Source organism: Drosophila gunungcola, assembly GCF_025200985.1.
Source record: "Drosophila gunungcola strain Sukarami chromosome 2L unlocalized genomic scaffold, Dgunungcola_SK_2 000008F, whole genome shotgun sequence".
Lineage (NCBI taxonomy): Eukaryota > Metazoa > Arthropoda > Insecta > Diptera > Drosophilidae > Drosophila > Drosophila gunungcola.
The window spans coordinates 1821557-1827819 of NW_026453163.1; the positions used below are offsets into that span (position 1 = coordinate 1821557).

General features: G+C 38.4%; 1 long non-coding RNA gene across 2 annotated transcripts; it reads left to right on the forward strand.

Annotated features, from left to right (window-relative positions):
- Window positions 1-2553: 2553 nt before the first annotated feature.
- LOC128253373 (uncharacterized) lies at window positions 2554-5821 on the forward strand. 2 transcript variants are annotated; one of them, XR_008267435.1, is made up of 4 exons: window positions 2554-2720; window positions 3374-3739; window positions 3793-4571; window positions 5086-5821. It is a non-coding gene; the product is annotated as an uncharacterized LOC128253373 (long non-coding RNA). The 2 variants fall into 2 exon arrangements; XR_008267434.1 differs by having other exon boundaries at window positions 3374-4571.
- The last annotated feature ends 442 nt before the right edge of the window (window positions 5822-6263 follow it).

A 6263-nucleotide genomic window follows, 5' to 3' on the forward strand; every position in this document is an offset into this window, starting at 1 on the left:
TTGTGCGGAAATTTAAAAATCCAAAATATTGATAAAAATATCTATTTTTCAGTCCCTATTCGTTCAAGTAAAAGATTTTAGGTTGTTGGTAAAAAAAATATGAACATTTTTCTTAATTTAAATTAGGCCAGCTTGCGAAAAGTCCTAAATCCTTGAACCCAAAACCCACCCAACCAACCAAAGGGCCTGCTCCGGTCCGAGTGCTGCCCAACATATTTTCGGCAAAATTTTGCTGCTGTCCACTTGCTTCGGCTCGAGTCGACAGCTTTCAGCCAGCATGACATATCAAAAGTATAAAATATTTTAAAAGAAATGTTTTTCTAGGGGATAACAAAAACAAAAATGGGAGAAAAAAGTTTTCAATTACAACATTATAAAGATCGACAAGCTGTCTGTGGCAAATATGGCCAGGACCTGCGGAGACCGACAGGGCCACATACTCCCAACACCCGTACCCACCTCCAGCCAGAAATTATTATTTATATTCACTGCGAACGAAATTCGTGTTCGACACATGTCTCCAAGGATTAAACACGAGTGACCGCAAAATCATCATCAAGGAGTTAAGGCAGAGTGCAGGAAAGTTTTATGTTTGTGCAGGGAGCCAAGCGTTTTACATAGGGCTAGATCTAGAGACTCCACCTAGAAGGCGATATCCTTCCGTCAGCGACAGGAGGAGAAATATAAAATCAACCGTCAAATAGAAAAAGTCAAGAACTTTTCCGTTGTTGTGTCAAAAAGAGAAGTAAGTAACCCAAGGGGGAAGAACGAACGAAGTATGTCCGAGCTGTCAAAAGCCACTATAAACTTGTGATGTGTCAAGTGTCACCGTACTCCCCAATGTCCTGATCCCCGGTGTTTCGCAGTGTATGTGGAACTTTTGAATTTATTTCCTTCTTTGCTATGCTCACCCAAACCAGTAAGTATGTAATTTTTTAATAACGGTAAACGGCAACTCATGAATGACAGCTGAGCGAACACCGAACACCGAGCTCGAGCTGACCCCCAATAGGGGAAATAGGTGGGGTTTCGGGGGGCCAATGGTCGAGTACATAACTGTCAGCTTAAGTGAAAAATGTCGCACAGACGCTTCCTAGGTCCTAGACATGTATTTGAAGGGAAGCCCCTGCCCCGCCGCTTCCTTCTTATCCTCCTTGGCTGACGGACAGTTTTAAAACTTCTCACATCGAAATCAGACGACATGTCCGAGCTTCACCGACATTTACCATATCCTCGTGCCTCGCACGACATCATCGGAATTTTCCGTGCTGGTTTCGTGGGAATGGAATCTCGTGTGTGTGGTAGGTTTTTTCATTTTCCATTTTGCCTTACCAATTTTCATCGAAAGCCGTGAAAGTAAATCTAGTTTAAATTTGGCATATTTATTTTGAGTGGATATTTAAGTTAATTATTCAAAACAAACATTTATAAAATAAATATTTTTGTTTAATTTATTGGTTTCTAAGCTGCAAATCAGGAGTATGTTATTTCATAAAAAATATCAGTAGAGCCTTAACATAAAATACGATTTTCAAATCAATGGAAAAACACTTATCTGCAATGAGAAGCAAACATTTAAATATATAAATTTCAGTCGCTTTGCTGTCTAGTCAGATAACTTCATGGGTTCGTTCGGGGCCCTTGGACCTGCCCCCTTTTCTCCGGGCATCCTGGCTCACTCGGATCCTGGTCAGGCAGAGTTCGCCGTTCGTCATGGACGTCCCTTGTGGTTTGTCGCCTCTTCTTTGTGCTAAATAATGATGGAAAGTAAACGTTGCCATAAAGCAAGTGGGCAACAACTAAATATACAACAAAATGATAAAATGAAAGGCGAACAAACTCCGGAAAAACTTAAAGTGAGAATCCTGCCTTTTATTTTTGATGTCCTCTGAGTATATGTGAAAGTTGAAATGCTTCAAAAGTAAAGCTGGCAAAAAAAAAAAAAATAAAATAAAATAATAAAATAAAATCCAAGACGACACGAATAAAAATGAAGAAAAACTTTAAATAGTTCTCTCAAGTTTTCTGACGTTTAGATTCGTTGAAGCAGTCAATTTGCTGGCTCTCCAGAGTTGCCCCCATGTGAGTGGAGTTGAAGTAGACATAGAACTGTTGTTGTAGTTAGGAGAACAAAAAGGATAAAACAATATATGAATGAGTTATTTCGGATTCAATTAAAAGGGTGGTAGCTAAGACAGATTACTTATACGCAATTATAAGGTGATCTACTGTATCTAACTATTTCGTTTTCGATGATTCTATTAAAATACGAACTCGTTTTCCGCTCTTTTTTTACCCCATTCAGTCGCTGTGTCCGTTTGGCTCATCCGTCCGTGTCAGTGTCCCAGGACCTGATGTCGACGTCTTCTATCTGCCGCTCCCCCCCCCCCCCCCTCTCCATCCCTCACTGGTCACTTGGCCAGCGTCCTTATTAAAGTCCTGGCGGTGCCTGCATCAACTTGGCCGGTGGTTGCTGGCCATGTCAGTGCTCCTGTTGACGTTTTTGCTGTTGGTATTGTTGCTGTAGCCCCACTTATCATCCCCGGTGACACTTTATAATTTCTTTACTTTTAGTGATGTCACTATTTATTTCATTTTTCCATCAAAACTTTTAAGTTTTACAATAAATTTTCAGAGGAAACACAAATAGAGTGTCCAGCACACACACACACACACACTCACACACATTTGCTGTGGCTGCGCTTTTATACTTATATATGGTATGTATCCCTGCCATGCAACGGCAAATAAAATGCAATGGATGGAGGTGGACTTCCATTTTGTAAGTGATGTCCGTGTCACTGTCAGAGTGGCCTCGTGCTCATGGCTTCTTCCTTTATTTGTTGTTGCCGACACTGTTTTTCCTTCGCCTTTTTCCCTGGCTTTTCCAGTTGTTGTTGTCGCTGTGTCCACTCTACTCAGCTGCCAACGCTTTGACATACTTGGCATTGCCCAAATCAGAGTAATTTTATGAATTTTTACGGTTATATTGAAAGCATTTTGGTATATCGTTAATACGATTCAAAATAAACACAACATTATCAAATACAAAAGTTACATAGGTAAACTTCCTAAGAATGCTTAAAAACAATTTAGACAAGAATGTTAACGCTTTTTACTATTTTCAATATAAATTTCTATTATGAAATATATTTTCATACAGCTAATATATTGTTTAAGTTAGCTCGCGTAAAATATTTTCAAGATAAACTTTTAATCATATGAATTAAGATCTGGTCATTCAAAGCTATGCAACAATAGTCGCAAAACTAAAACACCGAAACGGATTTCCATTGTGAAATGTTTACTAATTGTAATTCATCCGACTTTAAACTTTAACCTTCTCATGACAATATGTACATTGCATTACAAGAGCTGCACAATTCCAACTCGTCATAAAAAATACACGACGACCAGCGAGCAAATATTTGAAATAAAAAGCGGATTTATTTCGAGTAAAAGAAAAAAGCAAGGATTAACCTAAATAAATACAAAACAATTGTGAAAATTGTGCCTGGATGATAAAGTTCCTCCCCCCCGACCAAGGAATGTCATATTGAATAAGAAATTCCGTGCCGTAGAGACTGGAGGCTCTAAGGAGTTCAGCTGACCGCAATGATCTATTGCCGCCAAGTCTGAAGAATAAAAATGAAAATGAAGCCAGCAGATGGCAAAGCAAAACAATAAAGGCAGGCTAAGAGTAAAGAGTAAAAAAGGAAAAAAAAACCAATACAGATGAGTAAAGCGACTTAGTGATACCCGGTGCTCTCTACCAATTGTTTTCTCTTTTAGGTTTTCTTAGGATTTGTAAAAAATATTCTGATTAACTTTCAGTTTCGTAATTGGATGACTATGAATGAATAGATACCATTTCGATGTCCGTGTGCATTGACATTTCGGAGGCATCCTGACGAGGCTAGATCTTTTATTTTTCAGCTTGCTAACATTGGCATAGAAGCAATATACCCCCATTGTCCTGCAGTACCAGATAAAGGAGGAAAAAGCCAAGGGCGTAAAGAGATATTGTGGCTAAATGCAGTGGATGATGATGAAGCTGGGACTTTGGTGGATCTCGAATGGCGGCCACTTCATTATGCCGGAAAATGCATGAAGTGTTGAAAAATGATTCCCTCAGCAGCAAAAGCGGAGGCAACAAGCTGGGAATCATTGGAGGCGGCAAGTGCATTTGACTTTTATGCTTTTTGCGCAACTCCCTCGGGGGACGTATCGCAGGCGTTGAAAGAAGTCCAACTTTTCACACAAAGCGCCTCGGGATTTTCTGAATATCCCTACATAGTTTCGAAAAACACAGCAAAGAAGACACGCCGTGGAAAGTGTTTTGGGTGCTAAGTGCGATGGACAAAACAGCTGCTCCTTTCCAAACTCGCAGTCGTCTTCATCATCAGCGGCATCAGCTTCGCAGCAGCGTCATCCCCGTTGGCCATGTCATCATCAGCGCTGTCGCAAATTGTTTACTGGATGCCCTCGGAAAACTTACTTCAAACAAAGTCATGTGGACACTGGGGAATGGGCGGTGGACAAGGGCCCAGTGCTGCTTTCCCGTCCATAATGTGAGTTCTTTATAAGTTTTAAAACTGCACATGGCCGTTAGACCAGACACCTTGTGCTCTCTTTTTAAGGCAGTATTTTTAAAGCAGCCGTCGTATTGATTGCGTTTTGCAAAAAAAAAACATTTTTAGGAGGTATTCAATTAATTAAACAAAATTACTGCATTTTATTTCGCTTAATAATTAATAAGTTTTTAACATTTCAATTTTTGTTTCCGAACATTATTAGTAGTGGAATAAGTTTTGCTTTTATATCTATAAGAAATAACATTGTTTTGTACTTCATACAAAGAGTTTGTATAGTTAGAAAGTATAAATGTTCTCTTAAATGTTATTTAGAAAAAACTGAACTGTACTATCCTTACCTTGTAAAGCTCCAGCAACCAATAGGATTTTCTTTTCGACTGCTCTTATAGCTAGATAGAAAAAATGTTTTTTAAAATGTTATTGAGAATAAACTGAACTATACTGTCCCTATCTTGAAAACCTCAAGCAACCAATAATATTTTCTTTTCAGCTGCTTGTAATAATTTGGCTAATTATCCAATAAAAGAAGAAATTTATTTAATTGACAAATGAACACCGACAAGCTGAACCCCATGTTATTTAAATCGACATCCAAGACAACAGACAGAGACAGACCTTCAATGAAACGCATTCTGGGACCATTTTATCTAGCGTTCAAAAGAACGAAAACAAGAAATATTTCTTGAAAATTATATTCACTAAGTGCAGAGCGAATGCGAAAAGATGCAGAGGCACGTAATCAGTCGAAATAAACACTTGCGCTTCTAAATAGATAAAAATATCTACACTTCAATAAACATGAAAATCATCGGCCGAGCTGAAAACGAGCGCAAAATGTGTTGAAAATTGCACAGGCAATGCGATCATAAAGCATTCGCCATTAATGACACCAGCCCGACAGATACATCCCATTGTCAATAACTTTTACGCCGCGCAGATTGCCAGCCCGTCGCCCCCTCCTCACCATCTCCCCACGCCCCTGCCCCCTTTACAAAATCAAATTCAAATTTCCCAAACGAGCAACCGCAGAATGCAGCCGAATGATGACGATGTCGATGCAACTAGCCTAAGGGGAAAGCAAAGGGGATTGACGCGCACACTGGTCTGCGATTTTGCAGACAGGAAAAGAAGCGTTCTTTGGTCCTTTAATAGTTCTGGGCCAACATTTTTAGAGAAAATCAAAACTAATAAAGAATTTAACCTACATTTGGCACTAAAAGGAGGCAGACAGACTTTAAAACTTGTAAATGAAAGGCAAACTTTATTTTACAGAAAGTATTTTTAATATTCTTTCACAAACATCTATTGGTCATTGGACCAATAAAAAAGTACATTTCGCTAACCCATTGCGTAACGGATAGCATCAACCATTGTTATTTAACTACAAAAAATAGTTATAAGTCCTCAGCCCTTGAATACTTGTTAATAAACCATATTTATAGTACATTTTTTAAAACAAAAATTGGGAATCAACCATAAATAGCTAGAACCATAAAAACGCAAGTGACTGAAAAGCAAAACTAAAAAACAAAGCAACAACTAAAAAGAGTATTTAATATGTTACGTTACAGTAACTATTTTTCATAGTTAGTTTAACATTTTAAAATAGTTATAAAATGCATTAACAATATACAAACTCACATAAGTGTAATTAAATAGTAAGCCAAA